At 37.2% G+C, this 26,714-nt stretch overlaps 1 protein-coding gene across 9 annotated transcripts in view; it reads left to right on the forward strand.

The window, feature by feature from the left end:
- AGPAT3 (1-acylglycerol-3-phosphate O-acyltransferase 3) overlaps window positions 1-26,714 on the forward strand; it is a 136,856-nt gene that overhangs the window by 76,521 nt on the left and 33,621 nt on the right. Inside the window, exon 1 of one of the 9 annotated variants that reach the window (XM_034423903.3) lies at window positions 10,565-10,671. The exons of the other annotated variants lie outside the window; for them this stretch is intronic. The gene's annotated coding sequence lies outside the window, so the exon portion shown is untranslated. Of the gene's footprint in view, window positions 1-10,564; window positions 10,672-26,714 lie in introns of those variants that run through there. 9 annotated transcript variants of the gene reach the window in all.

Here is a 26,714-nt window from a genome sequence, read left to right on the forward strand (position 1 = left end):
CTTCCCATATGGTTTCTGACAAGCAAAGTCACTGGGGGAAGTTAGATTCTCTTCATGATTCACTTAACAACTGCAATAATTCATTTAACAATCATTTTTAAAACAGTTGTAAAATCAAGTACAACTCACTTAACAACTGTCTTGCTTAGCAGTAGAAATTCTGTGGTTGTAAGTCAAGGACTGCTTGTATACATATATGCACTAGCACAGAGCCCCATTTCTAGAACTTGACTTGAGCCCTACCCACCTAACAAAACATAGCTTTCACTGAAAGCTTTCATTTGTTTTAAATACTATAACTTTAACACATTGGTCCTTGAATTGATCGTCCTTCTATTTTATTATAAGTTGTGGCTTCTTTTCTCTTTTTTTCTTAAATCTTTCAACTTTTCCCTAAACTCTTTAGATTGGTTCATTGGGACACAGAAATCCTGTTTTAGTACAGCCTTAAGGCCCCTATGATTCTGTAACAGAAGTGCCAGTTCAGAAATAGTAAACATGCCCTGTGGGTGATTACAAGCAATGTTTTTTTGCCTTTGTAAAACAGGTTTTTTGCAATAATTCTGATTTGTCAGTTATTCTTTGGGGGCTTTAAATGTGAATGATTTTGAAGCTGCTGTTGTCTCCTTGGTCCCTCATACCATGTCCCAAGAATTGTCTTGTAGCTTTCTCATTTCTTCAAGTAACCAGTCAAATACTCTATCACCTACAGAGAATCCGCAGGGTCTTTTCCACCATTATTGGCATTGAGAAAATAATCTGTTCAAAGTTTAAAACCTTCTAAGAGTCTAAAACTTCCTCTCTCAATCCCAATAAGAGCAAAAGGAAAAAAAGAATGATAAATACTGGGTCATTTCCTTGATTCCAGCTCCGACTCAAATTTCTCCTCACAATGACCTCATCCTATTCTCCTACTCTGTTTCACTGTTAATGGAATTTCCAATCTGTACTATTCAATTTTCACTGCCTTCTTTTTAAACACAAGAATTCATTTCAGAAATGAAGAGTTGAAATAGATTTCCCTTAAATCTATTATTTTAGTCTAGCCCTTCATCCATTAAGATAATCAAAACTAAGATCATTTTTTTATCTCAAGTTCCCCAAGATTATAGTGGGTCACCTCATGTGGTTTTTTTTTTCCTCAAGAGCATCTTTCTTTGATTTGATTCCAAGCAATGCAGTCCTTCTAGAATAGAATAATTGGTTTTCTTGGCACTTTCATAATCCCATTGAGTTATCTTGTACCTCTCATCAGAACCCAATGAAACAATCCAAGTTTTATCTGTTTAGATAGGATACAGGCTGTTTCTAATCTGTAGCAGTGAAGTCAAGCTGGAGGAGAATGGATCTTCAGAGTTCTGATAAAATCTTCAGTCTCCTGGTAACATTTTTGTTGTTGTTGTTGAACTAGATCTGCTATTTTATGTGTTTTCGCCCATTCTCTACTACTGAATCTTAGCAAGGATCAACTGCATTCTCATAAACACTTGATGGCTTCAGCAGGTTAAGTTTGCTTTGTTGCTCTGTATTGTCCATCAGGAATACATTTGCCTTCCAAGCTGACCTGAGCTCCTCTTCATTCTTCAGAGACAAATTTTCTCCCTAGACTTTGATTTCCTTTGCCTTCAGCTTGGAGGAGTCAGTTCCACAGTTTTATATAGTATGTCTGATTTTGATGGCTACTTGGAAGCCTTCAAAAAGGATTTCTTATGTAGCTAAATGGAATTTCCTTGGGATCTTCCCATGCAACATAATAGAATCATAGATCTGGAAAAGAATTTAGAGGTCATCTTGTCTTTCTTACTCAGTATAGATCCACCAAAGAATCTCTGATAAATGACCATCTTTGAAGACTCCATTGAAGCTCCATTTTCCACTTCATGCATCCATGTGTTCCACTCTCAAGTTTATTTCACTTTGAAATAAACTTCTGGTGCATTTAAAACAGCAAAGTATGGCTTTCTCTTTAATACCATATTTTCTGGCGTATAAGACGACTGGGCGTATAAGACGACCCCCGAATTTTCCTGTTAAAATATAGGGTTTGGGCTATACTCGCCGTATAAGACTACCCCTCTTCCAATGGACACCAAATAAAAATTAAAAAACATCAACTGGCTCACCCACAATGTAAAAGCAGCTGTGCTAGACCCAAAATGGCCCCTGCAACAAGCAGGAACCTCACACAGCCACAAAAAGCCCAAAAAAACAACTTTCACACTTTACACACACAAAATTCCACATACAGTTTTGTGAGATTTTGTGTGTTTCTGTAGTTAGAGTGAAACACTACAGAAACACACTAAATCTCAGAAAGCTGCACAAATATTATTTTATTTTATTTTTATTTTTATATGAAAGCTAAATTTAAAACTTCCTAAACTTTAAATGGCTAGGTCTAAAAAAGAACAACTAAAAAAAACCCCAATTAACTATTTTTTTTAAAGATCCCAAAGGGGAAAAAAACTTACCCAATAGAACAGGGGTCTCCAACCTTGGCAACTTTAACACTTGTAGACTTCAACTCCCAGAATTCTGGGAGTTGAAGTTCACAACTCCCTGCCTGCTTGATTGCAGGCAGGGAGTTGCTTGCTGATGGAATGGATTCAGGCAAGCGAAGCAAGGCAAGTGTTGCGACTAGCAGCTAAGGTAAGCAAGCTGGAGGGGGAAAACTTTTTTCCTTTTACATGGCTCTGGCGATCCCAGCTGAGTTGCCTGATTAGCTGATCGTCAGAGCTTGGATCGCCAGAGCCATGTGAAAGGAAAAAAGTTTTCTTTTACATGGCTCTGGCGATCCCAGCTGAGTTGCCTGATTAGCAGGCAACTCAACTGGGATCCTTAGAGCTTGGATCGCCAGAGCCATTTAAGGCTCGTCAGAGCCTTTCGGCTGGTCTGCCTGGTTACAGGAGAATGACACCCGGCGTATAAGACGACTCCCGACTTTTGAGAAGATTTTCATGTTAAAAAGTTGTCTTATACGCCGGGAAATACGATAATATGATTTCTTGCATCATCTCCTTTTTTTGCTTCATTAAGTAGTTCTCTTCAAATCAGTTAATAATTTCCTAAAATGTCTAGCACATTTTTCTCTTACAGCATCCTCCAAGCTGGAGACTTTGTTTTCCCTCTGTTAATGTCAGAACCTCTTGAGGTCATTTTTTTACTTCCTTTCATGGAAAGTTGCCTTTCCTGTAGCCATGATAAAGGTTATCATATAAGCAAAATGTTATCTTATAAAGAGTTATTCCAGTCCCGGTCAAATGGTTGTTTTATTTTTGAAAACCTCCCATGTTGGAAAACCCATTTCTCTAGGAGCAAGCTATTCCATTGATTCATTGTTCTCACTCTGGAGAATCCCCAGTTCAAGACATTATATTTTTTACCAATTTTCTCAATTGCTAAATATCACTGGGAACACTGCTTCATTCTTCCTGATTATGCCACTGAGGTTATTATATATTTCTGGCCTTCCAAGGCCCATATAAAGGATGTGATCTAAGTCATGCATATTGCTCCTTTGGAATCTAATTGCATCACAGTGCTGACGTGGGGTTATTTCAGATTTTATGACATTGGATTCAGATTACTGAAAGGATAACTAATTCCTGGAATGTTTGGAAATACTGAAAGTTCCAGTTTAAATGAATTTGAATTTACATAAATGGCCTGTTGAGAGGTTTTTGTTGATTGTTGTTTTGGGTTCACTCTCGGTGACCACTGTAGGATTTTGTTAGTTATTTTTACATGTTGCTAGCCACCCAGTGTCACATTTGGAAGGGAGGGAGGGAGGTTAGGATAGTAGTTTAATTGTTTTTTAAAAAAAACTTTCAGTCCCAATTTCAATATTACTGATTTATTATTGGATGTCCAACATTCACTGAATGTGAGTTTTTGAAAAAGTTCATTACACCTACTGTTTCACAAAGATCTTCATGAAGGATTGATCTGCTTTCTGAAAAAGATAGTCTTTCGTAGGATTAGAAAAATTTAAATGGAGTTGAAGTTGAAATTTGGCATATTTGGTAATCTCAATTAAAATGCTTAAGTTTTAGTGCAGCATCACTGCTCCGATTCAGATCACAATTACTTTTGAATTGGTAAATTTTGGACCATTGGTTGTCTCGTTTTCTGAAATGGTAAAAGGATGCAATTTTTTGCTTGCTAATTTGGAATTAAATCCTATTAAACTCAGAACTGTTTACTTCTGAGTATCAATGCATAGAAACCTGATGCATCAAACATTTATTGCACTCTTTCTGGAATGAAACTTGACATTAAAGGAATGCATATCAAACCATTTAAGTATGTAATGTAGTAATGGCTCATGACCTGTGTCCATTCAAAAAAAAAAGGAGCTTTATATGATCACACAAGGCAAAATGTCATTTTTTAAAATATAACCAGCACAATTAGAGACTTTCAATAAATGAACAGCTCATTTCGATTACCAGTGGCCTTAATGCAGCTGTAAATTATCAAAGCTAGTGGAACATCATTCTAAGGACTGTTCACTTAATAGATTTGCTAGGATCTTGAATGTTGAAAGATACAGGAGTTTAAATTGAGTATTCTTGCATGCTGTCTTACACCTTGTTTTGGGTAACATAGCAAGTCTTCCAGGAGAATCCTGGGATTCTTGGCTATTTAGTGAATCCTATTATTATCCTATTATAAAATAACGGGGATTTTGAATAGTGAAGAAGAAAAGCAATACATAAGCAAACACCACTCTGATAATCTAGCTAGTTTACATTGTATTACTAAATCTCTAACCAGATTACCAAAGCAGTGCAATTCCAACATTTTGCACTATCAGAAGTTAAGCCTTTTCTTATGTTTCCGGGTAAGAATAAAAAGAAAATTATTGTATCAACAGTAATGCCCCATCCTTGAAATCATATTATATTAAAGTGGAATTCTGCAAGCTGAAAATACTTGGGCACTTAAATAAAAGGAATTTCTTCAGGTTTCCATGCTAAAATTATACATACTAGTACATATATTTATTGCTTGTCACGCTTTGAAGTATCTCTAAACAATATCCTTCCCCATGTTCTTCTTTACATTTAAATGGGGAATATCCAAAGTATTGATCTCTAGAGACAACTTGAATGTATCCTAATGTACTTTAGCTGATTTCATGAATCTTATTAGGTTTTATTAGTAGTAAGAACTTCTTTCAGTGCTAAGAAGGCTAACATGACAGGAAGGTCTAAAAATAAGCACTGAACGTTTGGAGCGTTCTAAATATGCAGAGCCTATTTCTAATTATAGAAATTAATTTAGTTAATTTAGTTTATAGACCAAAGGTCTCAATTTGCCTTCGACTGTGGTGTTCCTTAAACCTAGTGCATAGAATGAAGACAATAAATTAGTTGGATTTAAACTTAATTAAATTTCAATATAATTAATACAGGTAGTTCTTATCACTATAATTGAGCCCAAATTCTGTTGTTAAGTGAGACAATTGTTAAGTGTGTTTTGCTCCATTTTACAACCTTTTTTGCCACAGTTGTTAAATTAGTAACACGGTTGTTAAAGTGAATCTGGCTTCCCCATTGACTTTGCTTGTCAGAAAGTTGCAAAAGGTAAATCACATAACCTCACATAGCAAATATGAGTCAGTTGCCAAGCATCTGAATTTTGATCATGTGACCATGGGAATGCTGTAACAATCATAAGTATGAAAAATAGTAATGTCACTTTTTTCAGTACAGTGGTAATTTCGACCGGACACTAAAGGAAAGGTGGTAAGTCAAGGACTTTCTGTATGACTATTTGCCAATCGAGTTTGGTTATTTCCTTTGAATGTCATTAGAAATTGCAATTTGGTAATTGGCAGCTTCTCGTAAGGCTTTCATTCCTCTCCCTTGGATCTCAAAGAGGAAAGATATTGTGAATTATTACTGCCCACTTTCATTCATTCATTCATTCATTTTTCACATTTCTGAACTGCCCATTACCCTCTAGCTGGTTACTCCCTCTGGTCGCTCAACAGTGAGACACTGGTGAAGTGGGCTCAGCAGTGCCTACATTTTCTGTGTTGCATGAGAAAAGTTCACCTTCCTTCCCCGGTACTTTTCACTTTCTATAGAGGGACGATCAAGAGCATCCTGTCATATTGCATTACTGTCTGTTTGGAAGCATTACTGCTTCGGACAGGAAGGGGGTGCAGAGAGTGGTGAGGATGGCAGAAAAGATCATTGGTAGTTCAATTCCTTCTATCCAGGACGTAGCTCATAAGCGATGCTTGAGCAGAATCTGCAGGATTGTCTGGGACACAACATATCCTCTTCATGACCCATTTTCCTTGTTCCCTTCTGGGGGGAGGCTTTGTGTTATCTGAAGCAGAACATCTAGATTGAGTCACAGTTTTGTTCCATATAGCAGTAACCTTGTGAACTCTCAAGTTACCTATTTCTGCTATGTATTCTAAATGGACAGTGATTTATATATATATATATATATATATATATCTGTATGGTGCAGGTATATAAGTATGTATATAGCATGGGTATACTGTATGTGTGTTATGCATGTGATTGGGTAAGATGTGATTGGGTAAGATATACACTTTCTCTTGAGAGCAGGCAACAGAATTTCATTTTTAATGTCGGCTGGTGTGCTCATAGTAAAAAAACGACAAAGTTATCTTATCAAACGACTGGATGGTGCATTTAATAACTTCAATAACCTATTGTGTAAGTAAATAGTTTGAATAAATAAGGATTGGTTTTGGTGGTCAGAAAAACAATTTGTCAGCATTTCTTCTTAAATTTTAAGAATGGTGGGGAAGATCTCTTTGGGAGGAGTTAAAAAAATATAAATGCAAGTCCAACATGCAAAGAAGCTCGGTTGAGCACGGACGAATGACTGCTGATTAAAAGCATAAATATGTTTAAGAAACATACAATGTTTGGCAAAGAGATTTCCATGTTTAAAATGAGCTTTAAAAATAAGTAATTAAATCAGTGTACAAAGTAGTGGGGCAACTGGGGAGTGAAGTGTACAAATATTTACAAAGTATTTTTATACAAAGTATAAAAAATGCCAACAACTTTAATACTCCATAGAGACACAGTAACGTTCTTTTGTCTACTGTTGTTTGTTTTCCCATAAATGTGAGATTTCTGGAAGAAATGTGCTCACATTTATGTAAAGAAGCAAATTGTGTTCACATTTATATAAAGAACTAAATCTGTATTTATGTATACATCTATACATTAATAAGAGTAATAAGATAATAAAAAGAAATCAATCTGTAACATAATCAGACTTGATCAATAGTATCATTCAATAAACAACACATGTGGAAGTGTCACCACAATCTATAAATGCTCGATGAATGAACTTAAGTGTTATGTGATTTCCTGAGTGACATCAAGGAGGTAGCAAGGCAGATTTCAACTAGAATGATGTTCCAAAGAATAAGTTCTGTCATTAAAACAGGACCATATTAGCTGCATTTTATTAGAGAACTGCATTGACAGGGACAAGTCTAATTAGAGGAGACAGACTTTAAAGTACCTAGATGCCAAGCCATATGTGATTTTCTAGATCTAAACCAACATTTTTGAATTATCTGTTGGAAGCGGCCGATAGCATAAGGGTAACATCTGGAGTTAACACATGGGCCATTCCATTCTGGACCAGGCACAGCTTCTTATCAGTCTTTAAAGACAAATATTATGTCTTGTAGGAATTCAACTGGATAGTGATGAGTTACCATGACAAGCTGCATCCATTTCAAGTAGAATTGAAATTGCCACACTAGCCAGAGTTGGGTAAAGGTCCCTCTGGCTAAAACTTCTAGTGTAACTCTATAGTAGGAGCTGTGCAAGAAAATGCAAAACAACGTACAAAACATCTCAGGAATGTTTTTATAGAACAATAAAAGCTATTAAGTGCAATCATGAAAGTAGCTATCTCAAAGAAACATCACAGTCTAGTTTGAATGTATACATATACATGGCGAAAAACTCACCAACAGTTCCAAAATAGCTAAAAACACTCTATGCCTGTGATGGCGAACCTATGGCATGCCTGCCAGAGGTAGCACGCAGCACCCTCTCTGTGGGCATGCAAGCCGTCACCCCAGTTCAGCTCTGCCGCACATGCATGTGCGCCTCCTGCAGGCTAGCTGGTCTTTGGGTCTCTGCTGCATATGCGTGGGGGGGGCGTGTCGGGCTGCGCACATATGTGCAGGAGGGGTGTGTGTGCATGGGTGTGTGTGCAGGGGGGGCACGTATGCAGGGGCCACACACACTTTCCATTTTGGGGGCTCGGGCACACTTTGGGCACTCGGTCTGGAAAAGGTTAGCCATCCTGCTCTATGCCAATAAAGACTGTTGGTCATATCTTAACTTAATCAGACTACCTTGCTCAAACACATCAAAACCTTCCAATCCATGAGGCCTATATCCCTTATATCCCTCTAAAAGCTTTTCACCATCAAGAGCCAGTGCAGCCGCAGCCGAACAAGATGCCACTAATTTGTAGGATTTACTAATATAATTTTGTCCATGTCAATGTCAAAAAGATATTATTTGATAGAATGTGTGCAGCTAATAATACCAGATTATACAGTAATTTGTGAAATTTGTTACAGATTTGCCCTTCGTTTTTAAGTCCATTTAGATGCCAGCTGACTACTTTATGTACCATTCTTCTTTGTGGATAAAATATTCCTCTCCGTTAGTTTCTCAACATTAGAAACTTCCAGGGCTATAAATGGCACATTAAATTAACAGTGTATAATAGAATGGAGTTTGGTATATGAATCTTTAAAACTCTCTCTCTATATATATATATATATTTAAAAACTAAAAGAAGTTCCCACTTACCATATTAATTTTAAAACTAAGGCTCCATAGCTTTTAGCCATTTTAGGAAGAAGAAAGAATAAGACAATTAAACAAGTTTTACTTATTAGACGAGACCAAAGGTAGCTGGATATTGGGGAGAAAATTAACTTTCTTCAATCTTGCAAGCAAATTATAATATTGTGAAGTTGAAGCATTTGCAAGATAAAGATAAATCACAATTTTATGCCCATAGCATTTTAGTTCAGTGACTTACTGGGAAAGTTGTTCAAGATAACCTTTAATGCAGATCTCCATGAAATATTGCCTCTAACTCTTAAGTGTTTGTGATCTCAAGTTGAAAATGGCAATGAGATTTCTTTAAGACACTTTTCCATGTAATTTAACAAGGGCTTCTGCTGTTCAGTATCCAGGGCTAGGTTAATTATTTTAAAATTATTTCTGGTGAGTTGCTCTGTATCAAGGTGATTCAGATTGCAAATTTGTAATGAGCCTATTCTAAAACTGAAGCCTTAATTCTTATTTGGGGGAAATAATAATTACCTTCAATGCTTTCAACTGTTTATCAATTTTGAGAGCATTTGCTTTCTTGATTTTAATATCCCCTTAGATCTCTGATATGCCTGCTTCCAAATATATAAGCATTCTTCTAGTCTGAGAAATAGCTTGAAATTTCATCATTAACTTCATTAATTTTATCTGATCTTACTGGGAGATATCAGAAGTTAAAGTAGTTCAGTTTAACCCTTCAGAATTAGAGAAGGGGATGCTATTTCACCTGAATCCAGTATCACAGTAGAATGCATGCTTCATTAATTTGTCAGTATCAGGAGTGGAACCTCTAGCTTATGATGACAAAACATAAGCTATCTTCTTCATTATTTGAATGATGATATTGAAATATTATTAAATCAGTGAAGAACAGTGAAACAATTTAGGTATCTGTAACGGCAATTAATTTCTTTGTAGTGTATATTTTTACTTTTTTCTTTACTATATTCTCGTCTTATTTTCTATTTTCCTTTTTTCTTTTCTCCACTTTCTATGTTTTCATTCATTCTTAGTTAATATTACTTTTTATCCTTGTAATGTTTAATAAAATTATTATTTTTAAAAAAAGCAATTTGATGCAGAGTTGGTGCAGAATGGGGAAGGGCAACAACCATGTAAGTATCTATGAAAACTGAAAGCCTCAAATTTGCCAAATGTAGTGAATTAAGATGACTTCATTTTTATTGGCCTGATGTTTGTCAATAACTGAGGACTCTTAAATTGGAGTGCCCTACTGGCTTCCTGTGGTCTCTTAATGACTATTTCAACATAGTTTCTGTAGGGTATGGCAGGAGGATTTAAGGGAAAGGAAGTTCTCGGTATTTTTTTTAGTTAAAACAAGTATTTTAAGAAAGCAGATTTAATGCAATAAAATAAAGCTAACAGTTAAACATGCACATTTAGAACATCAAGCCAGAAAGCTGAGTTGATGTATAATTTCAGACTATAATGTGTGAAATCATTTGGATAGAGAAAAAGATTTAATTCCTTGCTAAGTGCTCTGAGCAAGTATACAGCTGGGTTGATAAACTGACTTAACCTGGCAATCCTGGCTCTGTGTTTATGATAGAAAATGTCACACTTCTTAGCATACTGATCACTTTCCAAAAAGCAATGTTATGTAGCTCATCTTGGTGTGTCTTTCTGCTCTTAATGTTCATAACTCTTAATGTGTGTGAATTGCAGAGATACTTAATCCTAACCAATAGAATTGGCATCTTTTCCTGTTATTTGAATTGGGAGACCTCTGTTGCTAAAGTGCCTTGTGAAAACTCTCCTAACAGCAATAAGTGATCAGGCAAGTAAATTAGATGTTTTAGAAAAAATAATACTATGAATCTGATTTCTATAATGTAGACCTGGTAAAGTAAAGATCTGTCTGTTATACAATTAAACACATAAAAGATTACAGTGGTACCTTGGTACATTCATTGGTTCCGGGAGATGCAATGGTACCAACAAAGATGAGTACCAAATAGTTTTTTCCCATAAGGAATAATGTAGTGAATCACAAGGCAGCCAACACCGACAAGTTCTATCGTGTGTATTGAGTACTGAGCAAATGATGAGTACTGGGACAAAATTTTCATATCAAAATGTGTTAAGTACCAAATTTGATGAATTTTGAAGCAGTTGAGTACTGTGGTTCACTATTCAAGGCATGAGAGCTAGATATTAAGAACTCTTTGCCTATCTGGTTTTTTCCTTGCCTTTCCCAATGAAATGAAATTGCCTGTTCCAAACCTCACTATAATGCGTGAAATCATTTGAATAGAGAAAAAGATTTAATTCCTGAACATTCAATGTTTTGAGTTTGAATGAATCACAAAAAGATTGACTAAATCAGGGAACTGTTAAAGAATTTATTAGTTGCAGCAGAGATACTGCATTGCTCATACAAGATGCTGTATGAAAGTAAACTTCCCTTCCCTCCTTTTTAGGACTTCTGGGCAACCAAATGTTATAATCATCCATACAAAAGGGCAGTATGCCAATTTTTGCACAGCATTCCTATTTATGTCTGTGGCTGAGTAATCAAATGAAGCAATCTCAAGGGACAGAAAGCAGCAAGTACATGGACAGAAGGAAAAGAAATTACTTATAGAATGCTTGTTATTGATGCTATATAGATTCAATATAAAATGAGCATTAGACTTAATTTAATGCTTGTAAAACTTAATCACTTTTGTTAGAACAGCTTATACATATAAATGTGCTGACCAGAATTTTTTGCTGTAGCCAAATTGGTTGCTAAATTGTAGACTTGGGATGGGAACTTTATTTTCTTATCCCACTATGTTGTTTAGTAATATTCATTCCACTAACAAAAACATTTTTCAAATACCTGCTTTTAAAAACACAGTTTTGGAATTTGTTTATATGGATTGAAATACTTTTTATATGGCCATTTTTAAAGTCCTTTCTCTACGCAGTGCATCCACAAATTGAAAAAAAATCTAGCTGCTCTTAACATACACAGCATAAAAAATGTACAAGGCCATCTTATTGACAACACTACATCATTTCAATGCATATGAAATTATTTCTAAAATCTTATTCTCAAAATGGATGTGTGTGGCTATTGTTCAGGATACCTATGTGCAGGAGAAACTCTTTAGGTTATACAAAAAATATACTGATCGTCATAAACACTTTTGCTCTTGTTTTTAATGGAAAAACAACTGTTCTGAATATTTTAGTGCTGAATGTGGAATGACTTTACAATTACAAATTTTGCTACTTTTTTTCTGCCTAGAATTAATGGAATTGCCATGAGTCATAGAGCCAGGCTGGTGATATTTTATGAATATATAAAAAAAGAACGTGCATGGGTTGTGTTTGCATGTATATATGTGTACAAATAATCCTTCACACCCTTCACACAAGTAATCCTTTAATCTATTGGTAAGAAAGTGGTGAAAACACTATAGTGAGCAGGGCTAAGGAGATAGTTGGAAATCTTAAACTTACTGTTGCAGAAATTTTTGAGTGTTTATACTTTGGCTCCATCCCAGGAGTTTCCAGTGCTTTAAATGTTACAGATGAAAATACCTAACCTGATATCTGTAAATATGTGTGCTTGTTTATATGTCATTGTGTGATGTCATTGTGTCACTTACCATTGGTTAGTACTTACCATTAGCCCCGCCTTCTCTGTATATAAGTTCTTGCTCCTCCCAGATTAGTGCTTGTCTAATTGTGTTCCTGAGGAAGAAAATAAATAAATATTACTATTACAAGAAAGTCTACAGTCTCTTATATATGGGCCTAACCAGGATAACCAAACTAGCAACAAATTGGTAGCAAGAGGATGGTTTGGTAGGCCCAACCGAACATAAAGATGCAAGACTCACATAACGACAAAAGAAGACCTGCCACCAGATACATAACGAAAAGAATGGCAGCTCAACTAACTCCTGACAAATATACACCACTTGAAAATATTAAGAAACAAACGCAATTACAAGAAAATGAACTGCTAACACCAAACAAAGAAGATGAGGTAAAAAGAAAAATACTAGAATTAATAGAAACAACTACAGCTGAATCAAATCTGCTTGTGAAAATCCGCAGCATAATAAACGACCACGGAACAGCAGCAGATAACGAAAATAACAAACAAGAAAACTGCAAGGTAAGAAATTCAACCCCTGACTTCAAAAATGACACCAAAGATGGCGACAGCTTCCCGCCTTTTTCATGGCAGCCATCTTACCCACCTAATACCTCTAAAATGCCTGACCAATTACTAAAAGAATTCCAAACCTCAAACTACGAAATAAAAAACAAAACCTACCAAGAAGATGATTACCCGAGTCCAAAAACAAATAAAAAACAATTATTTAAACAAAACAAAGCTCAACCTACTGAAGTAGAAATAGACAATGCTATACAGGTGCTAACTGCAGCACTCGGGACTAAACTAACAATACCAAACAAACAACCAGAAAATGAAATAGAAAATTCTAAACTACCATCTACCAAAGGCCAAAAAGAAATAGACTGTCTAAAGAAAGGCCTAGCCACCCGAAGAAAGACAAGCTGGCAATCATACTTACCTACTGAAGAGCAGCTCCCTGAACAACCCGGCTCCATTGGCAATGGCGGCCCGCCTCAAGCTCCACTTACTGACGACCTCAGAGAAGACTCCCCGATGAGCAGAGCAGCACCCCAGGCATTCTTCAGTCACCAGAGGCCCTCCGGAAACAAAGCAGAGCAACAGAAGGCCGTCTGGGACTTCACCCCAGGAGCTGCAGACACAGGAACCTCCCTCATCGACTGCTGGAGAAAAATGAGGACTGAGCATGCCCAGAACGAGCCTGCAAAGAAAGAAGAAGGAAACATAAATACAAGTCAGCGCAACATAGAGATAAGTAAATACAGACATACATCTACCATACCCAGGCCTTATTGTGAGTATGCTAAGGTCTTAAATCATGGACAGCTACTAAACATGAATAACACCTCACTACACTCAGGGACAATACCTCCAGACTTTATAAAATTGAAATTAGATGGAAGCAACTTAATGGAATGGGATCAGTGTTTACAGATTGTATATATGAAAGAAAATGTTTTATTTTTTATTGATAACCCACCAAATAAGCCTTGGACCTATGAAATAGACTGCCTCCACCACAAAGCATACTATATGTTAATTGTTTCTATTTCCCCAAGTATACTCCCCAGTATAGAGCATAATTTAACTGTATTTGAAGTATATCAAAAATTATTCAGACTGTTCTATAGCAAAAATGTAGCCACTACCACAAAAATCTCTAGGGAATTCTATTCTGCCAAACTAAAACATGATACATCCATGAGTGAGCATATCTTGAATTTAAACGCTGTAAGAGCAGACCTTATTCAAAGGGGAGAAACCATTTCTGACAACACCATGAAAAGCATTATAATTAACTCACTAGATCACAGCTGGGATAACTACATTACACTAATAGATAACCTAAGTATAGAGCAAATTACTTTAGAAAACCTTACCAATAAGCTTATTACTGAAGATAGACTTAGAAGAGAGCGATATACACAACAAAGAGAAGGTAGAAATCAAAGAAGGACTGATTTCAGGGCCAGAGACAGATACCCACATGAATGTCTCACATGTGGATCTGAAAGACATCAGAGTAGAGACTGCCCCAAGAATATAGGATACAGTGACTCATATAAACACAAGGATAGAAGAATACACTTTTTAGACAGAACCTCCCCAGATTACAGGTATAAGAGAAGAGAATCACCACACTCTAGAGAAAGACAAACATACAGAAATAACCCTAGAGAAAATAAGAAAGGATCACTATATGGAATAAGAAATAATAACACTTTGATATCTGATTCACTCAACACCTGGCTCATAGATTCAGGAGCCACATGCCATACAACTCATAATAGAGAAATATTAAGTAACTTCACTGAAAAGAAATATTATATTAAAGTAGCAAACCAAAATAGAGTCCTAGTGAGAGGAATAGGAGACACGCATATAAAAGGTATAGGAAAAATAGAGGGGGTACTATTTGTGCCCGAAATTCCAAATAACATATTGGCAACCCTAAAGTTAAGCATAGACAATGCAATAGAAACCACTTTCAGAGGTGGAAAGGTATTCATGACTAAGAACAACAGAAACATAGGTAAACTATTTACAAATGATGGACTAACATACCTACTGCCACAAGATAATGAACTAGTCTATGCAAACTATCAATTAAGAAACGAAAAACCAAATTCAGATAGCCATGATGAAAATAATGATAAGAATGCATCAAACACTGATACTAATATGTCTGAAAATTTAAACAATGGAAAACCTATTCACGATAATTGTAGTCACTTACTCCACAGAAAGCTAGGACACGCGAGCTTTCCAGTCATACGAAAAATGTTAGAGTGTTCCGAAGATTTAAAAATAAAGAACTGTAAAAATTACTTAGAATGCTCTGTATGCAATTCTTCCAAAATTAAAAACAAGCCAAAACCCAAAAAAGCCACTCGCACCACACAATCAACCTTTCAACTAATTCATATGGATGTAGTAGGCCCATTAAAACCTTCAATTAAATACAAAAAAAGATACTTCCTGACCATAGTCGATGACTATAGTAGATTTGGTTTTGTATACACCCTTAACCACAAAAGTGAGGTTTTCAAAAAATTTAAGGAGTTCTTTAAAATGGTAGAAACACAACACAATACCAAAATCAAACAAATAATGACTGACAGGGGGTCGGAATTCCTATCCAACGAATTTTCAACTTGGCTAAAATCACAAGGAATATTGCACTTTAAATCTTGTCCATTTTCCCCATTCCAAAATGGAGTCTCTGAAAGGAAGAATGGTTTGCTACAAACCATGGTTAAATGTGTGTTAGATGATGCTGGTTTAAACCAGTCATTCTGGGCTGAAGCCCTTAATTATTCCAATTACACTATAAATCGCTTATGGTCCAGTACAATCAATAAGACCCCATACGAACTCATGTATGGAAGGAAACCAAAAATTGGGCATTTACACGTATTTGGTGTATCTGCTGATGTATATGTGCCCTCACAGTTAAGGCGCAAAGGAGAGAAAGTATCCAAAAGACTGATATTTATGGGGTACGAATCAGGAACCAAGGGATATCGCTTCATTGATAAAAATAATCACTTCATTGTATCCAGATCTGCCGTGTTTCATGAACACATGAACTGGTCAAAATTACATCTCAATGAAATTTACCCAGAATCAAAAAATATTACACACACGCACGCAAAACATCACACATCAGATACGAACCCCAAATCCACATCTACTAACAGAATCAAATGCCCAGTAATAGTTAATGATGAATGGAAAAAAGGACACCCCACTTTGAAAGTAGATCAATTGACCGAAAAAGAAGCTAAGTATATGCATAGCGATGAACATCCCCAGAATAGGCCCATTAGATCCAATAGGGGCATAATTCCTAAAAGATTAGATGATTACGTACTGTCTATCCAAGCTAAACACCTGACTCCTAACACATATGATGACATACTTAAGCTACCCCTAGAAGAAAAAAGTAAGTGGGAGGAAGCAATGAAAAAAGAGATGGACAGTTTGAGAGAACTAAATGTATATACACCAACAGACCTGCCCACTGAGAAATCCCCTATTGGCACTAGGTGGATCTATAAAGTCAAGGAGCTAGAGGATGGTAAATTCCTATACAAAGCCAGGTTGGTGGCTCAAGGCTTTGCCCAAAGATTTCCGGATGACTATGAAGACACTTACTCCCCAACCGTTAGATCAGAAAGCGTGAAAACAGCACTAGTGTTAGCTTCTATCTTAAATCTGGAAGTATATCAATTTGACGTGCAGACAGCCTATCTGCACGCTGATCTAGATAAAGAAATTTATGTGAAAGCACCCCCAGGAAAGGATACAAAAAAGGGAGAAATTTGGCTATTAAACAAGAGCCTTTATGGACTAAAACAGTCCGGTAAGCGGTGGTATGAGTGCTTATCAAAGATACTTAAAAATATGGGTTTTGTAGCTACTTCATCTGATTTTTGTTTTTTCACAAAAAAAAATAATGATTCTATTGAATATGTCTTGATTTATGTTGATGATATATTGTATTTTGGACACGACAAAATTAAATGTGATAATTTCGCTGAACAACTAGGCAAAAATTTCAACTTAAAAATATTAGGAAAGGTAAATAAGTATCTAGGAGTCCAAATTGACAAAACAGATAAGGGGTTCAAATTATCTCAGAAAGACAAGATTATGGAACTCATACAAAAATGTAACTTAATTAATTCAAAAATTTGTGATACTCCTATGTCAACTGATTTTTATAGGAATGTGTATAATGAGTACGAACCATTCAAGGATAACACGTTATATCGATCAATTATTGGGTCCTTATTATACATATCTAATTGGACCAGGCCTGATATCACCCTTGCTGTAAATTTGTTGTCAAGACATGTAAGCAATCCTAACTCATACCACTGGGAAGGAATTAAGAGGATTCTAAAATATCTAAAGTCTAGCATTGATATGTGCTTATTCTTAGAACCATTCATTTCTGAAAAACCAACTTTGACCTGCTACGCTGATGCTGATTGGGCTACTGATTCAAAAACCAGAAAAAGTACTTCTGGATATGTTTTCCTTATAAATGGCTGTGCGGTGCACTGGTACACAGGCAAACAGAATTTAATTGCCACTTCCACAGCGGAAGCCGAATATGTTTGTTTATCCAAAGCGATCAACAATCTAACTTGGTTCGATGACTTGTTAACCAATGTGTGGGATGAACCTGTTTATCCAATTATTATCAATGAGGACAATAAGGCAGCAATTGATATATCAGCTTCCGAAGCAATAGGTCAACGATCTCGACATATCGATATAAAATATAAACATGTAAGACAACTGTCAAGTATAGGATTTATTAAAGCTATCCATTGCAATACTAGTGAACAAATTGCTGATATCCTCACTAAGCCATTGCCAACCAAACAACATATGTATTTGACTTCCAAACTTGATGTGCATATATAATCTTAATAACCCACCATTAGTTAGGTATTTTAGAGGGGGATTTGTTACAGATGAAAATACCTAACCTGATATCTGTAAATATGTGTGCTTGTTTATATGTCATTGTGTGATGTCATTGTGTCACTTACCATTGGTTAGTACTTACCATTAGCCCCGCCTTCTCTGTATATAAGTTCTTGCTCCTCCCAGATTAGTGCTTGTCTAATTGTGTTCCTGAGGAAGAAAATAAATAAATATTACTATTACAAGAAAGTCTACAGTCTCTTATATATGGGCCTAACCAGGATAACCAAACTAGCAACATTAAATCTGTCTCAATTTCTAGGTATTTTATTTTGAAATTTAATTAAATTTAAGTTTTTGTATACATTTTATTATATTGAGGTAAAAATTATTTAGTTTATGACTGAGTAGTAGTTCTCAACTTAACAACCACAATTGAGCCCAAAGTTTCTGATTCTAAGCAAGACAGTTGTTAAGTGAGTTTTGCCCCATTTTATGACCTTTCTTGCCACAGTTGTTAAGTGAATCACTTCACTTGTTAAATCAGTAACACTTGTAAAGTGAATCTGGCTTCCCCATTGACTTAGCTGGTCAGAAAGTCACAAAAGATGATCACATGACCCTGGGGTACTCCAACCATCAATAAATATGAGCCACGGCAAATGTCTGAATTTTGATCACGTGAGGATTCTGCAGCAGTCTTAAGTGTTGAAATGGTCATGTGTCACTTTTTTGAGTGTCATTGTAATTTTGAACAATCACTAAATGAATGGTTGTAAATCAAGGACTATCTGTATTGTGTTTCTGTAATCTGGTATTTTTCTGTAGCATCTGGCCTTATTTGAGTATGAAACCTTAGGGTTTTTTGTTTTAAACCCCACTGGCAACCCTGGTCCGCACCCTAGCTGAACTATAGCTTCTTGTTCCTGTTTCCCATCTGTCTTTCAAGTAATCACATCATCCGGCATTCCCCATCCCAAACTCTGGCATCTTTATTGCGGTGTTTGTTTTCTGTTTTCATTAATCATTTCATTCATCAACTTTAGGAATGAAGAATAATGAGAGTATGCTCATAAGAAAAAAATTTTAAATCCTAGTGTGTTCAATTTGTTATTAACTGTTTAGTGCCTGTAGTCATTTGATGGAATTTTAAATTCGCCATTATGTATTTTTTATTATTTATTGTTTTCTTTTTTATTTTCATATTGGCTGGGGAATTCTTGGACTTAGAATTTGAAAAACACTGACTTAGATGTTACAGATGTCATGTTTATGTTGGCTAGTAAATATTGACCCCAAGTCCCACTGCCATTCACTGTAACATGAAAAGGGCAGTATAGAAATGTACTGCTATAAACAGAGCCAATGTTTTTTCATTCAAGCCAATGTTTCCTATTACTATATAGTATGTAATACTAATAAAAAGAAAGCCAAGAAAAAGTAAGTGAATATAAATATACAGAACACACGATGTATGTATAATCCTATTTTTTTGTTAATATTTATGCAAATATCTGCTTGCAGGGAAAAAGATAAATCTGCACTTAGGAAACTTTAAAAATGATAGAGGAAAAGTCATAATTTCTCCTTTTTAGTAGCATCACAATGGGAAAAGAAAAAAGGGCAGAAATTGGGAAGACTTGATACAGCAGATTCAAAGATCTATTTGGTCTAGGCAACAACAGGTGAAAATGTTTGCTAGATGTGTTGTTGATACATTTATTTTCCTTTCAATGATACCAATAAAAAAGAAAATCTTAGAAAACAGTAAAATAAAAAGTAAACAGAACAGGGATGAGGGATCTGAAATGAGGCAAAAATTCACTTTTCATTTCACCTCCCAGAGAAAGGGAGGTATCAAAATTTTTCTCCAACAATTTTTCTGTAGCTGCTATACAGCTAATCCTTAACTTAGAACTGCAATTGGGACCAGAACCTGGGATCAGGTGGTTGTTAAGGGAATCACATGGTTGTTAAGCAAATCCAGTTTTTCAAATTAGCCAGAAGCTGGCTTGGTTTAATTATCACTGCTTTTCTTGAATGTTTTCCCAATTTGTCTGAATTCTTTTTGAAATATGATGCATTGGGGTCTGACTCATGAAAAGTAAAGTAGAATATTTATTTTTTGTGATTTGAAATGGTATTTCAGTTTATGCAACTCATTATTCTTGTTCAGAAGGAACATTAACAATCAAACGTTTTCTACTCAGTCCTGTGCATTTATTCCAGTTTTCTAGGGTATTCTAGTTTGATGTTATTGGCAATTTTGCTACTAAAATTTGCCAATAAACTACAAAGATTATCTCATCAAAAAGTATTAGTTTAATTTGGCAAGACCTATTATTGGTATAAGCCAGTTTGTGTAATTGTTAAGGCATCAGGCTAAAAACATGGAACAGTAAATTCTAGTCCTGCCTTAGACACAAAACTAACTGAGTGACCTTGGGCCAGTCACTCTCTTTTAGTCCTTAAAAAAAGGCAGGGGCAAACTGCTTCTGAAATTTTTGCCAAGAAAACTGCAGGAACATGTCCAGGTCAGGGGTGGGTTCTAAACTTTTTTACTACCGGTTCTGTGGGCGTGGCTTATTTTGTGGGCGTGGCTTGGAGGTCATGTGACTGGGTGGGCATGGCTAGCTGGTCCTGTGACCGGGTGGCCATGCTATGTGTATAGGGACTACTCAGAGGGCTGAAAAAAGTCTTTTCTGACAGGTCCTCGCATTTTTGACTGGTCCTCACACTTATGACCATCCTCACATTTATGCCCATGCAGCATTCTTAAAAACCATGTCACTCATTTCACAACTGCTTCTCTTCACCATGGTGATAAGATAGGGCAAAAAACGTAAAATGTGAGGACAGTCGTAAATTCGAGGACTGGTCAAATGTGCAAGGACCAGTCAAAAATAACTTTTTCAGCCCTCTGAGTAATCCATATGCACAAAAGGACTACCCAGAGGGCTGAAAAAAGTGATTTCTGACAGGTCCTCGCACTTTTGATCGGTCTTCGCACTTATGACTGGTCATCATTTATGCCCATTGTAGCATTAACAACCGTGTCACTCATTTCACAACTACTTCTCTTCACCATTATGACAAGATAGGGCAAAAACGTAAAATATGAGGAAAGTCGTAAGTTCGAGGACCGGTCAAAAGTGCGAGGACCTGTCAGAAATGACTTTTTTCAGCCCTCTGAGTAGTCCATATGCACAAAAGGATACAGCAATAGAGAGGGATGAAGGAAGGAGAAGAGAGATGGAAGAAGGAAGGAGAGAGAGGGAAGGAAGAGAAGGGAGGAAGGAAGGGAAATTAGAGTAGGAGTGAGGGTAAGAGAGGGAGGAAGAGAGGAGGAGAAGGAGAAAGGAAGAAGTAGGGAGGAGAAGAAGAGGGGGGAAGAGAAAGTAAGAAGGAAAGAAAAGAGAGAGGTGGTAGGTTTGAGGAGAAAGATTGCTGTACAATAAAAAAGATGAAAGGGAAGAAAGCCAACCCCAAACAAATATAAAGATATTAAGATAAAGAATGAATTGTTAAATTTTAAATAATAAAAGAGAACAAATATGAATAAATAGCAATAATTAAAAACACGCATACAAACATGTATTTTCTTTGAACAGAGTATTTGGCCGGTTCACAAATTTAAACAGTGTTTAGTCATTTCAATTAAATTTACAATTTCTATATTTCCTTTCCCTTCTATTCTATATTATACCCCTTCTCATTGTCATCTATTTTTATATCCATCCTCACATTGGTTAATTATGTAATATTACAGTTGTTTAATACAAATTCAACATTTTAATATAAATCAATTAGTTATATAACTATCTTTTTGTATATTAATCAGTATGAACATGAATATTCCAATTATTTCCATGCAATCCAATTTCTTACAAATCAATTAATTATATTTACCAATAATAATAAACCAAATAATTTCCCCCATATATTCCTCCAAACCACAACTTAACCATTTCTGCTTTCAACACAATATACAATTAATAGTATCTCAATTATTACAATTCCCTAGTTAAATTTTTCTTTTATGTTTTAAAATCTTGAACTCTCCTTTTTTTCCCTAAATTTCTCATTGTTTGCACCTTCCTTTTTTTGGTGAGGAAAAAGAAAAAGAAATCTCTCTCTGCCTCATTTTGTCACATTGCAGCAAAGCGCCTGCTTTATTTTCAGTTTCGTTTTTTCAGCATAGCTAGGGGGGAAAAAATCTGCTCCAGCACCCTTTGCAGATAGCAACAGAGCCCTTTGCAAAACAGCTGAGAGCAAATCAGCTGAGAGTCGGGAGGCCGATCTAATCAACTTGTGCTAATTAACCTATGCTGAAGCTGAAAGGGGCTGTTTTTTCTTGCTGTTTGCTTGCAAGGAGGTAACTGCTGCGAGGCACAGGCCAAAGGGTGGGGGCCACCCTCCTTGCCACTTAGCCCCCCGTCGCCCTCTTTTGCCTCTAGCGCCCCCCTGATACCCTCCCTGCCTCTTACTGCCCCCCTAAGGCATCGCACTGGGGGCGGTACCGCCCACTTTGGCAACCACTGGCTTAACTACTTAACAACTGGTTTTACTGAAATAGAATCCCACCACTGGGTCTACCCATTTATTTTTGCAGGCACCGGTCTACTGATTTGTTTTCTTTTAACACTGATCAGCTGTAGGGCAGCCCTTTGAAGCCCCGCAGCAAGAGTTTAAACAGTTTTTTTTCCCTCTAGCCATCAGCTGGGACTCAGGAGGCAGCAATAGATTGGGAATGGGTGGGGTAAGCGAACGGCGACTGGGCCGGGAACCGGTTTGGGGGCGTGGCCAGCCAATCTTATTACCAGTTCTCCGAACTATTAAAAATTTTTAATACTAGTTTTTACGAACCGGTGCGAACCGGGAGCAACCCACCACTGGTCCAGGTAGTACCCAGAAGTTAGCACTGATTTGAAAGCAGATGCACACAAACACATACAAATCTTAGTATATTTGTCAGTCCTAGAAGCCATCTTTTACTTTGGATCTTCAGAGCTGTGGAAAACTGGGAGGGGAGATTGTATGGAGTTGGGGAAATATCTAGTCATAATAACATTCTTTTCTCTGAGAGTCAAGGATATCCTGCCCTGCACCTGGACTGGTGTGACTGGGCGGCATCTCCAGTTGGGACGGTGCATTGATTGGACCATATGATGGACATGTGGGTGCTGGGGCAGGGACCTGGACTTTCTTTTGGGTGGGGAAAACCAGGAAGCTTTCAGATTTGGGTTTTCCCAGATGTGCCAATATGACATCTCTATTAAAATGGAACTTTGAGGAACTTCTAGCCTCAGACTCTTCTTTCATTGGGGGTGTTACTTGGAACCCTGAAGTTAACCCGAATCTCCTTTCAAACTTCAACCAGCTCCCTGAACTCCGGGGTCCTGAGCCCAGAGCGCCAACCCAACACCGGGCAGCATGAAGATTCAGGAAAGATGGGAGCAAGCAGAGCGGAATAGACCCAAGCCCTCAAATGGAGAGCATTGGGACCGGCTGATCTCAGCATCTCCCGAGAGTGGGGCTTCCCACCACAGTCACGCAGCCAGTTGCTGGCAGACCTACTGGAGCGGTTTGGCCAGCTCAGCATGGGCAGCATCACACAACCTCCTAGTACTGGCCCACCCGGATGGACCCTAGCTCAACCCATGTTCACCTTTCTGGGCCAGGGCGCTCCAGCAGCACTGAGTGGAACATTGACCTCCTTCGCTCAGCATGAAGCGGATCACACCATAGCACTCATGGCTCACCGATAATAAAGATGTCTTGACCATGAGAGATGGATTGGCCTGGAAGGGGTCCAAACTGTATGTCCCTGCCAGCTTGAGGCTGGAAGTACTACAGCGCAGCCATGCCATTTTGGGTTCCTGAAAACTTTGCACCTGGCTAGGAGACAATTTTGGTGGCCAAAGATGAAAGCGGATGTGGAAGATTACATAAAAAGCTGTGCCACCTGTGCAGCCATGAAAATGAGACCAGGGAAACCTGGGCTCCTCCAGCAAGTATCCAACCCCAGCTGACCTTGGGAGGAAATAGCAACGGACGTTATAGTCAAACTCCCAGAAAGTGGGGAAATACAGTGATTTGGATGGTGATCGACTTATTTTCCAAGTAAGCCCATTTCACCACTTGCTTGGGATTGCACTCAGCAAAGAAGCTGGCAAAGATGTTTATTAAACAGATCTGCCTACAAGGAGTATCCCACAAGATAATTTCCGATCGAGAGGTCCAATTCACCGCTAAATTCTGGAGGGGGTTCCTGAAATTGGTTGAGTCCACACAAGGACTTAGCTCAGCTTTCCATCCAAGTACAAACGGAGCCGTGGAACGAGCAAATGCAATGGTGGAACAATATATAAGATGTTATGTGGATTACCAACAGGAGAATTGGGTGGACCTGTTGCCATTCACAGAAATGGTTTACAATAACGCCATTCATAGCAGCACCAGGCTGACCCCCTTCCAGGTCACCAGGGGCATGGAGTTTGCCCCCATGCCCGAGCTGCCCAGAGGAGCACCTTCCTCCATCACTCTGACCGAATGGATGAAATCAGAAGCCGCTGAAATGTATAAAAAGCAAGCTGACAAACACTGATCTCTTCAACCCCCCTTCCGTGTGGGAGATTGGGTTTATCTATCAACCAAATACATAAAACTGAAGTTGCCCAGTAAAAAGCTGGGACCTAAGTTTTTAGATCCTTTCCCAATAATGAAAATAATTAACCCATTAAATAATTATCCTGTCTTTCACTGCAGTTTACTAAAGCCAGCGGTCGGGTCGAGATTGAGACCACAAACCCGACAAGCACCCAAACCTATAGTGGTGCAAGGGGAAACCCATTATGAAGTTTTCTTTCATTGGGGGTGTTACTTGGAACCCTGACAATATTTCTTGCCTCATTGTTTTCCAAGTGGTTGCAGATCAATTGCTTTGTAATCTGCTCTGAAATCTTCCCAGGTATCGATGTCACATTGATAGATGTATAGTGATATACACCTATTTTTGAAGATTGGTCTTGGTGGGAGTCTGTCCTAGTTTCCAGGAGTTTCTTTAAAACCCTTCACGAACCTTAGCTCATTTGAACTTTAGTCTTCCTGATGCCAGCTATATAGTAGTTCCAAGCTATGTCTTATGTATTTTTCCTTGGTAGCCTATTCCTCATTTTACCTTCATTATGTATCCTTTTTTCACTAAAATTCTTGTATGACTATATTGACTTTGTCTGTTGTCCTCCATGTTTCCCCTTATTGGGATTGCTTGTGATTGCACTTTTAGCATATTCTAACATTTGTCATCTTGAGCTCCTTTTCTATGTAGTTTTATTTGCTGTGCATTTTTAACTATAATTATTCAGAGTTCATTAGAAACTGTTTTAAAAAAAATACGTTCAACATTCATTTATTATCAAGACCTCCAGATTACATGGAGCAATGTTTCCCTGTTGTCCTGCCCACTGATTTCTTCAATGAAATCTTCTCTTTGGAGGAGATACAAGGACATCTGAACTTCTTCTGTTTTCCTCCATCTTCTGTTTTCCTCCGCCTTCTGAAAGAAGCTGTGAATTTTCTGGAATGAGCAGAAACAAAACAACAACAAAAATGGCAGCATAGGATAATAGGCTGTATATTTCAGTATTTTGCATAGTATGGTTTTAGTCTTAGTCATCCTTCTACACTTCTGCTTTCCATCCCATGTGAGATCTCTGGCCACTTCATGTGTTGTCTGCAGTGATTATATCTCCTATTTCTATCTGCTCACCATAGAAAAAAGAAAACTTTTGTTTTCCTTTTTCTATGGAAATTTTTGTACAAATGGTTTAAGTATAGTCAGAAAGCAAAGGCAATCTTTTGAAAACTCCACTTTTTGATAGAAATGAAAGTTTTGGTGAGATTTTCTTCCCCTTATTTGTTCTGATGTGTTTTGAAAGCAGAGAACTTTGCCCTCATAAATTGGTATAGTTTAATCACTGCTTCTGTGCTCCATGGTTCACCTGCTTTATTCCTATGGATATTGGAAGCGAAATTTGCATTATGACTGTTTTCCAAATAATCAACAACTTATTGTAGATAATTAATACAAATCTGTCTGTGATTTGTCTTTGAAAATCACCATGACAACTTTTTAAGCCACCCCAAGGTATATGGATCTCCTCCTTCTAGGTGTCATTTTCTCTTTCATGTTGCCTGGAAGCAAGAATGGACAACAACTTTTTCTAGCCCATCTATCTGATATGCACCAACAGGCATGAGAATAAGTTGCTAATTACTGCTGTTGTATAAATATAAGAGAGTATCCTTTTCTTATCAAATTGTTGTCCTTGTTTACAGAACACAATAGCAGAGTGAATCTATCTGCTTGAAGACTATACCGCTTACTAAGTAACTTTGTAACATTGCTAGACCTGATGATACGGGATAATTTTCATCTGGTATCTTTTTGAAGAAGGTGATTGAGAAGGTTCCAGATGATCTTGGAGGAAATGGATTATTTGGATACTTTTTCAGTCAGGATTCAGACCAGGGTATAGGATGGACATAGCATTGATCACGCTTTTGCATGATTTCTGGCATGGGCATGATGGGAATTATGTATTCATCCTTGCCTTACTTGATGTTTCGGTGGCTTTTGATACTTTCAATCATGGTATCCTTCTGGATTGATTCAGGACTGGGGCTGGGCAGCATGGTGTTCTGCTGGCTTGCCTCCTTTTTTCATGGTCAATTCCAATTGGTGATTGGGAAGAAGGGATCCTCTTCCTCAGGGTGTA

This window comes from Pantherophis guttatus, chromosome 5 (genome assembly GCF_059756535.1).
Source record: "Pantherophis guttatus breed Tessera chromosome 5, ASM5975653v1, whole genome shotgun sequence".
Taxonomy (NCBI): Eukaryota; Metazoa; Chordata; class Lepidosauria; order Squamata; family Colubridae; genus Pantherophis; species Pantherophis guttatus.